Consider the following 12,121-nt stretch of genomic DNA (forward strand, 5'->3'; position numbering starts at 1 on the left):
ACAGAATATAGCAGAAATCCCTGATTTTGTGAATAAATAAGATCTCATAGTGATTATAGGTAAAGAAAAAAGGAAGAGATGTCTAATAAAAAATTAACAATATAATTTTTAGCTTTTACATTTAAATTGTTTAAAAATAATTGCATAATGAGTTTAAAGAAATTATAACATCAAATATAATTTTTGTAAGCACAATAAACATTTATTTATACAAGAATTATTCACATTGAGGTCTTATAAAATTGGGAGGGTGAGTACTTTATAGAAAAAGATAACATATGTATAATGTATATACAAATCAAAATCAAAATTAAATATAAATACTATCTAATCTAATTTATTGTTATTTTAAATTACGAAATCTAACCGTAACCATTTTATTTTGTACTCCAACGGCCCCTAAAAATATAACAAAATATCTAAAATAGAATAGTTTATGCAGCGACTTTTATCAAGCGATATTTGCATTCTTTCCTCTTTCCTTCAAACTTCTATTGTATCGTGTCTCGCTATTATACATCACCTGCGAGACGTCTGTGAAAAACAAGGAACATTTATATTTTTGTCGCCGTCGATCTTTTTATTTTATTTTGTCGCCGAGGGACCTTTTCGAATAGATAATGTGGTGTATAAATTTTCCTTGCATCGAGGGCGGACGCCTCTCGTAACACGTAAAAGGCGCTGCAAATTAATTTTACCAGACGTCAAGAGTTATCACCACGTAATAAAGTAATGTTCCGTAAAGTTTTCAAGAACAAATTACAGGTCTTACGTATATCTCAAAGGAACAAATAACAAAGGCTTATTTAGTACTACCAAATTACAAATTTTCATGAGATCGAATTGTTTTTTTGACAATTTTTTAAATTCTTATTTGATATATTTGTAACAAGCAGCTTATAGATTAAAATAGAAAAGAAAATCTTATTGCACACAAGTCTTATCTAGATATATTACATGATTCAGCTAAAAATTAGGGTATAGCACAATGAGTGTGCAAATGCGGTATCATTACTTTCAGCACTTTTCTAGAAAACCTTTGACGAGAGGATTTTCGAACAAAAAAGAAGCAAAATTATTTTCAAACCTAAACTCTACTTACGCTAATTATTTCTATACAAAGAAATACAAATTTTTAAGCTGTCCTTGAACCTGATACCGAAAATGAAGATTACTCGTAAGTTTAATGCACTCTGAAAATATGAAGTTAATTAACAAGTTTATATTCAATGAGTATGCAAGCTGAACTACATAGTATAATGGAAGCATTGTTCCGATATTGATTACGTGTGAGCCGAGACCGCCTCATAAATATCTTACCGCTCCTCAAACTTGGTCTCAAACTTAGTTTACCGCCGCGATTTTATATTACGCTGGAGACGCGTTCACTACCCTAGTAACGTTACAGCTCTGAATAATTCAATTACAAAGTGTAGCTTTACTCGCGCGCCTCAACTAAATCTAATCAACACACTCATCAAACCTAAATGTAGAGTGTATAAATATTGAAATGGCAATTTCTGTCAATGTGATGTACAGTCACAAAATTATATTTAATATGACTACATCACGCTAAATTACGTGTTATAATTGTCAATAAAGAGTTGTTTTTTGTGCACAGAATACCTGTTTTTTTAACATTAATAGCTTTTCATAATCTTAAGCATGGTAAGTTATAGGCAGTTTCTTAAATAATACATATTTTTTAATTTAATGGAAATTTATAATCTTTATTATGTGTATGGTAATTTTTTCTTGTACAAAAATACTAGATTTAATCATTATATTTAAAGCTTTATTTAGTAGTTGCAAGTAACATAAAACTCAACATCGAGCCTGCTAGCACTCAGCTGCGGTGCGCAATCTCAGAGATTTTGGCGACCATCCAACTTTATAACCGATTAGGAAAGTTAACGATATTGCAGAAACTTGCTACTAATTGCCAGTTAAAGTTCAGCGATATGTTACCTTGACATGCTAAATGTTTGTTGCTACTTAATCAGTGCGCGAATTTATCGCGAAAGTTTAGAAAGTCGTTTAGGTTTAACGAGGTGAGAAATTGAATGAAATTCGCTCAGTTGAACTTTAACTTTTATTTAAATTATTTTTTGTCAAATATGGCATTTTAGCCATTTAATTTTTTAAATTGAAATATACTTATTTGTAATCTAAACTAATTCTAAACTACACTTTTCGTTATCGATAAAAAAAGACCAAAGAAAACTAGTTACTGTATATCAAGTTTTATCTATAATTATTGACGTCAAAAGAATTTAAACTAACAAAAAGTTTCTTAGACTGATACCGATCAAGTATCCAATAAAACGGAATCCTTGTTACGAGTGGTTTTGCCGAGACGGCTGCGTCGGTCGCCGACTGTCGAGATTGGTTAGCAATCGTCAGTTATCGCAGTAATCCCGGTGTCAGTCGACGAAGGATTACAGCGTCGACTGCTGTCGGCTGCCGCACGCCTCGATATTTATTGCGATGAAAGAGCAAATTGAGATTGATGGTTGAAATCAAATGATTCGCGACTGATGGGATTTTCTGCGTTGGCTAATAGATCAAGTCCGTTTTATTTGTTATACAGATATTGCGTTTTATATTACATGGTTTAAACTCTGTCAATTACATTCATTAACATTTAAATACAATTTCGTTTTGTGCTTCAAATTAATTTGTTTAGGTGAGGTATTTGTTTGTATCAAAAGCAACATTTTAACTCAATATTCTTGTTTGTTATACTTAACATCATAAAATGAACTGTTATATTAGATACGTGTATTTATACAAATATTTATTAGTTAAATGCACAAAGATGGCTTGATTGAGTAAAATTGTGGCTGAAATTGTTAAAATGATTTTATTCACTACATATAAGCAATATAATGTATATTAAAATTAAACTACATATTTATATTCTTTTTTCATTTATTTTAGACTGCAAATGTAAGTGTAGATTTGAAAATTTCGTTTCTTTAATAAATTTGTCGAGCGTTATGTTCAACTGCGCAAACAGCTTGAAGCGGTGCGTCGAGTGGAATCGACGTCGCCTGTTTTATTGACTGTCACTCTTCAGTACTGCTTTGCATTAATGTGTTGCTATTTAAAATACCCTTGTCAGTAACACAGTCAACAATTATATATTTAATAAAATGTTCTCTTCACTATCAGCTTAATTAAAATGATATTTTTAAAGGTGGTAACAGTTAAAATTTATATATTTTTATTTAAGTTGAAATTAAGAGAAAGTTCTATAAAATTATTACGTTCCACTACACCTATTTTTTAATCACTGGAAAAATGCATTACGCGTTTACCCAATGTGAAGTTGGGGAGGGGGATGTGGGACTCGCCGGTGTCTAAGACTCTCCGTCGTTTTGAGGAGCGCCACGGGATCGCTTGAATCAATATATACATAAATATACTTTCATATTAAATAATTTATAATAATTTAGTATAAGCAGGATACATATATATTTAAAATGTTACGAAGATATATATTTTTATTCTGATTTAATTTTACAAGTAAGATTTATCGCTTAACAATTTTACTTACTGTATATAATGACTAATGATATATGTTGTGTGCCAAAATAGTCGGTAAGAAAATCAACGGTCTGAAAATTTTGTATAGTTCAATATGTAGATAAAAATCTGAGACAACCTATACATGCCTTCTATCATTTATAGTTGTGTTACATTTATGTTAAAAAATATAAGAACAACGTGTAATCTTGCGAGCCAACATACTACATTGGACCTCTCGTCATCCCTGATATCCTGTTACTATAGCTAAGGTATTTGAAATTTAACACTTGTAGGACGACTCGCTCCAATATTATTAACGAAACTAGACATGGTTTTTGTGACCCAATCCGGAACACTACAAAATCTCTCTTTTTCACGCGAGTAATATACATATAACAAATAACGAATGTCCTAATTTAAAACTCTTATTTCAGCGTATCGAGTGGATTTTCCTTTGAATTTAAATGAAACTTAAAATTTATTCACAATCAGTGAAGATACTACAGAACAAGTAATCCTTATTTCACAGCTACCTTTCACAGGTGTAGTTTTTATTAAACATAAACGATTTCATTATCCAACGGTGTACTGGTATTGTAAAATATAATACAATATTTTTATTATTAACAAACACAAACTGTAAAATATAAAATAAATATGTATAAAATTATAATTTCACGACTCACCAATTACACAAACAGTATTTAGATAAACACTAAATAAACAGAGTTACAATATTTTATTATAATCTCTATTCAATTTATGCTAAGCGGATAGTGTAATAATGGATGCGATTATAAATTACGATGCAGTGGTTTATTGATTAATCAAATGATTTATAGTGCGTTGTGGAGTACAACGTGACTCTATATTCGAAGTGCTTATTGAATTATTGTTAGTAAACTATGAAAAATTGGCAATTGGCAGTATTATCTACAATACTATGGTAAAACCGATTTTAGAATACCTTATTGAAATCTGGGGTGGTGCCGCTGAAACCCACATCAATAATCTCCAAATATCCCAAAATAAACTGCTAAAAGTCCTGTATAATATGAACTATCGCACTCCTACGAAAAATATCTATAGCGCAACAAAAATCTTATCAATAAAACAAATTTATAAATACAAAACATGCCTATTAATTCGTAAAATAGTTACAAACACCACACATTCGCAAATTACATTCCAATCTAAAACCCATTCTCACCTTACTCGAAACCGACATAAAATCGAATTACCCAAATTCCGAACTAAGTATGGCACAAAAACTATATTATTTGAAGGAGTCAAAATATGTTACAAATGCAAATTCAATTAATATATTCAAAAAAAGATTAAAAATTTATTTACTTGCACAAAATCTAGACTTATTGGTTATGGTATAGTACTATATATTTAATGTTATTTCCTAAGTTTAATTGGACTTCGTTCTTTTTTTAGGAAATAAATGTCTAAACCTTATTATGTGATATATACTTTTAATAACATAACAAACTAGGAATATAGTTCCTAGTTTATTATGTTATATACTGCTTGTTTGTATAATTATGTCAATAAAAATCTATAACCGTGATATTTAAGTTTAAGGTACAATGTTTAACTTATAAAAAAATTAAACATTAACTACCTAATTGCCGAAATAAAAAAGCCTATTCAAAAGCCAAGATGGCCCAGTGGTAAGAACGCGTGAATCTTAACCGATGATCGTAGGTTCAAACCCGGGCAAAAACCACTGAATTTTCATGTGCTTAACTTGTGGTTACAGTTCATCTCGTGCTTGACGGTGAATGAAAACATCGTGAGGAAACCTGCATGTGTCTAATTTCATCGAAATTCCGCCACATGTGTATTCCATCAACCCGCATTGGAGCAGTGTGGTGGATTAAGCTCCAAGCCTTCTCCTCAAAAAGGGAGAGGCCTTAGCTCAGCAGCGGGACATTCACAGGCTGTTACTGTACCTAATTGCCAAGTTTACTTTACTTTAACACTTTATTGTACATCACACCACAAAGAGAAAAATGCAAAACATGTATACTGCCTAAATAAATGTACAATTATGGCGACCTTATCGCTACATAGTGATCTCTTCCAGGCAACCAACGGTGTAAGAAATTACAGATAGTTTCTGAGATATGTTTAGTTTGTCATTAGAATAAATAAGCTATCATATCGTTATTATTATTTATGCCACCATTTATATATTTATCGATGAATTTACTTGAGAAACTAAGCGTAGTTAATGTGAGTTTTACGTCGGGAAATAAAAAGGTTGCCAAGAGATAGTCAAGAAAATGTTCACGTCCAAAGTTATGTAACGTCAACAAAATAACATAGATAATAAATTACATTTATAAAAGCCGAGATGGCCCAGTGGTTCGAACGCGTGAATCTTAACCGATGATCGTGGGTTCAAACCCGGGCAAGCACCACTGAATTTTCATGTGCTTAATTTGTGTTTATAATTCATCTCGTGCTTGACGGTGAAGGAAAACATCGTGAGGAAACCTGCATGTGTCTAATTTCATTGAAATTCTGCCACATGTATGTTCTACCAATGCGGGTTATTGGAGCAGCGTGGTGGAATAAGCTCCAAACCTTCTCCTCAAAAAGGAGAGGAGGCCTTAGCCCAGCAGTGGGACATTAACAGGCTGTTACTGTTACTTTTATTTATAAAACAGTAGAGTGACTGTAATTAATTTTAACATGGCTTATGATAAAATATGAAATTGTGCGTTCTTTTTAAATACATCACCAAATTAAAGTTGGTAAACGTTGGTAATAATAAGAAGCCAAAAAGGAACGTGTGTTGTTATAAATAAAATGATCAGAAAGAGGTTCGTCCCCTCTCGCATATTCAGCTGTAAACCTTAAACCCTTAAATGGAAGTGTCGTTATGCCGCTGCGTCATTGCCAAGATGTCATTATTATGAAAATGAATTCCTTAGAGCCGTAGAGCGCGCAGTATGTCGCTGCATAAATATAAATAATAATTACATAAATGGACTGTAACCATTAGGATCTGCATTATACCTTCCTTTTTGGAGCAAAATTATACTTACTGCTGTATTATATGACCACACAAGTTTTTTGTATTGGTTCATTTACAAAATAAAACGAAACAAATGCTAAAAAAGCATTATATTTGTTTTTTTTTTTTTATATTCGCCGGGAGGGCAAATGACTCTACACCACCTGATGGTAAGTGGTAGTAGAGTCCAAACGCGACGACGGCCAGTACAGACGGGAAAAACGTTCTGCACTAGCCGCCTTCGCCTTGCCGGCCCGCAAGATGCCTCTTCACGCCTCGTTTGAAGGAACCCGGGTTTTAAGAGGAGGGGAACACGTGAGCTGGTAAGGAATTCCATTTTTTGGAAGTGCGACAAAGAAAGGAGTTGCCTAATTTCTTTATTCGCGATGGAATTGAAGTCACAGTTAGGCGGTGACATCGAGAACCAGCTCGAGTGGACTTAAGAAGGAAGAGGGAAGCAGGAATTAGAGAGAATAATTCCTCAGAGCACTCGCCGTGATACAGTCGATAGAAAGCGCTCAGTGCTGCTATCTCACGACGCAATTGTAAAGGTTCAAGGGTGTTTGTGACCTTTACGTCGCCAATAATGCGTACGGCACGTCGCTGCAACCGGTCCAAGTAGGTATTTAGCGGAGCCATCCCAAAGGTGCGAGCAATATTCCACGGAAGACCGTACCTGTTTTTTGTACAGCAGGCAAAGTTGTTGTGGCGTGAAAAAACGCCGCACTTTGTTCAGAACTCCGAGTTTCCGTGAAGCTGTTTTATAACAGCTTCGATGTAATCCCTTGGACTAAGGTCGCAGCGAACGTCAATCCCCAGCATGGCGATTTTGCTTTGTATCACCAGCGGAGTACCACAGAGGGAGGGAAGAGGGGAAAATGCTGACTTTTACGCTGTGAGAGCGCATACCTGTGTTTTCTTGGCATTAAACTCAACAAGATTATCAGAGCCCCATTTGGCGATGAGCTCTAATGTCCTATCGACTTCAATGACAAGATCCTTTCGTCTCTCCTCAATTTCCGCTAGCCCAGCAACTGCGCGTCCGTGGTATCCACCATGCACTGTACTATCGTCTGCATAGCAATGTATGTTCCCAAGAGAGAGCATATCATTGATATGCAAAAGAAAGAGTGTCGGAGATAGCACAGATCCCTGGGGACCCCAGCATTCACTACATAGAATTGTGAAGAGCAACCATCAACTAAAACACGAAGGCTACGCTTGTGTAGGAAGCTGGCAATCCAGGTGCATAGCTGAGCAGGCAGACCATATGCCGGCAGCTTGGAGAGAAGACTTCTGTGCCAGACCCTGTCGAAAGCCTTGGAGATATCGAGGCTGACAGCCAACGATTCTCCATGCTTGTCGATAGCTTCACCCCAGAGGTGTGTTACGTACGCTAGAAGATCACCTGTGGACCGTTTTGGTCGAAACCCGTACTGACGATCATTAATTAGGCAGTGATCTTCTAGGTAATGGATCAGTTGGTTATTTAAAATCCGTTCCATCACCTTACAAAGTACTGAGGTGATAGCTATTGGCCGATAATTTTCTTCCGATCTGGGTCAGACCGATCCCCTTTTTTGGGAACCGCTTGCACATTAGCTCTTCTCCAAGCCTCCGGCACACATCCCGAAGAGAGAGAAAGTTGGAACAGGCGCGTTAACACAGGAGACAGCTCCGCTGCGCACTTCTTTAGCACTATGGCTGGTATTCCATCGGGACCGCTAGCTTTCCGTACATCAAGTGATTGCAGCTCCGCACGCACATCACGTTGCCTGATTTTGATGTCAGGCATGTGTGAGAGCAAAAGCATGAGCAGTCCTTCCAGCATGGTCAGTTTTGAGGGTTTCAACCGTGATTCATGGTGAGCATTAAAATCCCCCAAAAACACCAATTCCGCGTTAAGAAACTGCTCTTGCGCAGCATCTGCCACCCGACTAAGATGGTCAAATATTCGGCTTGTCTCCAAATCACCATTGCAGGATCTGTAGAGGCACACGTAGACTCGACTCTGACGAACCAGGTCCACACGTACCACCAACATGGAGAAGGAAGGGTTCTCCAAGCAGCGCAATCGGTGACAGCAAACATCCGTCCTGACGAACAAGCATACTCCGGCTTTCGCTTTGAAGGATTCTTCAAGCGTGTAGCCGGGATAATTAAGGCAGCTGGTATCAGCAGGACGGAGTGTTTGTGTCTCCGTGAGAAACAACATTGCTGGCCGTGCTGTCTCGAGATAGTGGTGGACAGCGTTGAGGTTAGCGTGGAGTCCACGGATGTTAGAGAATTCGACCTCAAACAGCGAGGGTATGGTGGGGGTGTGCACCGCTGTACGACCGTTATTTCTGTTTTGTTGCGTTACCATTTGGGAAAAAAAAATGGAAAAGAGACGTGAAGCGAGCGACGTATTGCCACGATAGGGAGGGGCAAAGTGTGGAGGCCTGTTTCCTCAAGTGGTTGCCAAAAGGAAACATACACTGACCCGCCGGACGGAAGGGCCCCCGAACCTTCCCGGAAGTGGCCGCCGGGACCCCACCTTCCGGTCACCAACCGGCACGACGGTCCACCCCGAGATTATGCGTGGCCTGGTGGGGCAGCCTCGTGAGCTGCCCAGGTTAGGCACGCTCGGGCCCCTGTGCTATGCTACGGGCGGCCAGCGGAACAGCCGTTTCTTCGGGTCTCCCTATCCGGCAGGTTATCATTATATATATATATATATATATATACATTATATTATATATATACAGTTTCCCCCCGGCATTGGTTCAACAGCCGTCTCCATTGGACCAACACCCATCGCGGCAATACTCGCTCGGGCACTGGCTGTACGCTGGCTGACCTCGAAACGCGGCTGCAAGCCACTTCACGAGTTTTTCACCATGCGTGCGGTGGTAACAAGCCAGGCGGATGTTTAACATCCTACCACCAGATGAGCAGATGGTCGCTCAGATATCCCTTAGTCGCCTCTTACGACACCCATGGGAACGAGAGGGGCAGTGAAATGTATTCTTTCTCCGTCACTACACGGATATTTTATTAAGATAGTTTTTTTAAATATGGAATATTATTTTTACATTTATTACAATTATAGTAATAAGCTATTTATTTTACATTTTTGAACGACATTTTCAGTTTAAGTAATTAGCGCCGCTCTGAGAGTTCGTGCTTGAATCAGCTTACTAAGTTTAGTAGAAGCTGAGTAGATAAACTGTCTAGGTTGTACGGAAACTTAGCTGCAAGTGAGCAAATACAAGTATAGTATAATGTTGTAAACAGAAACAGGTAAAGTTTTTTAATCAATCGAATATCAATTTTGTCGCAGCAGTATCGAGACGGAGAATTATTTAATTTATACTAATTAAAACTTATTAGTTGTTACAGTTTTTAATGTTTTATATATTTTTGAAAATACTTATTACTTTTATATTAAGTTCCTTAAATTGGGTTGTGTAATAATCTAATTCTCTTGGTCAAAAAAATCTATTTTCTTGGTCAAAAAAGAAAGCTGGGTTGCAGCGCATATAATTTGTGACGTAAAGTAAGAGTAGATACTATTACTTCGAGGATCGCTCATGATTGGTTTGCAAGTTTAAAATTTCCCATTTCGAACTCGAGAGAGAAATCTCAAGAATTTCGAAAAAACATGAGTATTAAGCAAAACTAGAGTAAGCAGTGATAAGGCACACTAAAATAAGATCTCCCTTATCTAAAACAAGATAATAAGGCTAGTGCAGAAAATAGTGACTAGACGAGAAACGCTATCTTGTCCAAATACAGAAAAGCGCTGAACAACACAATTAAGCCTCTAATCTCTAGTCGTCTCCAAAGGAGTAAATAGCTTATTAAATTTTTGTAATGTAATTATGAGTATTAAATACAAAAAGTATATCTTATAAGATCATCAATATAATAACATTTGTTAAAATAAATGTTCCATGAGATATAATAATGGAAATCTCGAGTACTACTACCATTTCACAAACAGAAAAGTATTATTCAAGTTTTCATTTAAATACGGCAAGTCGAAATTAATCAAATTACTGAGGTTGAATTTTTCCTGGAACTTTTCGTTAAGGATGGTTTTTTACGACGTTGTGAACATTTTATTTAAAAAAGTAACGCCTAGGTTTTATAATTCAACATAACATTTATTGTTCATTCATGTTTTCTAGTTCACTTGAAGACAAGTTGGATTATGTTATACTTATTTTAAGACTTAATCGTGACAAATGACCGGAGAAACAAAACTCAACATTAAAGTATTCTTTTAAGTCTTTCAAATTAACAATTTTTTTTTTTTTTTTATTTTTTTTTTTATTAGGGAAACATACAGCATATCGTATATTACAACTTAATATAATAATCATATTTTAACACTTATGCCAGTTAAGTTTCCACTACTGTTTTAACAAGGAAGTGGACTAATTTTGATGTTATATAAATACAGGTATTATATATATATTTATAAAACAATTCAAACAACAGTACATTTAAGATGATATTCATCATATATTTTTTAAAATAATATAACTAATCCCAAAAAACAAATACACGATACAATTTGTAAATTAACTTTAGATAACAAAAATAAAATATCATTTGGTTTCTTGATTTACTACAATTATGTTATTTATTTTAAAATAAGGTCCATAATCGAATAAAATAATTTACAGTAACAGCCTGTTAATGTCCTACTGCTGGGCTAAGGCCTCCTCTCCCTTTTGAGGAGAAGGTTTGGAGCTTATTCCACCACGCTGCTCCAATGCGGGTTGGTAGAATAAAATAATTTAATAAGATTTAAAATCATCATAATTATAATAGTTTTATAAATATTGTTGTCATTCTTTTTTATAAAGATAAAATATATAGGGTTGAACATACAAAGAATTTTGTTGATAAAAGGGTAGAAATGTGTATAATTAAAAAACAAAGGAACATATTCAAATAACCCTTGAAACACTGATTTGCGAGAAATGTTAATGCAATTTATTTTAAACCTTTTTCCATTTATTTAATCAAAGGAAGAAAGTAGTCCATTAAAGTAATTTATTTTCTCAGCATATAAAATATCAAAGTTTTCTTTTAATATTCTTCAATCAATCAATTAATCAACAGCCAATCGTAGTCCACTGCTTAATATAAGCCTCACCCGAAGTGCGCCAAAGCTCCCAGTCCTCCAAAGCTCCCGGTCCTTATATTCTTAGAATGGAATAAATTGATTATGAATGAATGGTTATTATATTATTATTATTATTAACTATTATGCATGCATACCTAGTGGTCTTTTAAAGTAAACTCTTATGGTATAGAACCAACCAGCCTGTAAGTGTCCCACGACTGGACCAAGACCAGTCGTGGGACATTCCATCCATTTGAGGAAAAGGCTTGAAACGTTTTACGAATGGAAAATGCATTCGTCAATGTATTAATTTAATTACAGCGTTACAATTAAATGATTCGATTACTTTCTAGAATATTTAAGAATAATATGAAATGTCCATACAATCGATAAAGCAAAATTTTAATAAAAATAAATAAAATAAATAAGCAAATAATAAA

This window comes from Nymphalis io, chromosome 20 (genome assembly GCF_905147045.1).
Source record: "Nymphalis io chromosome 20, ilAglIoxx1.1, whole genome shotgun sequence".
Classification (NCBI taxonomy): domain Eukaryota; kingdom Metazoa; phylum Arthropoda; class Insecta; order Lepidoptera; family Nymphalidae; genus Nymphalis; species Nymphalis io.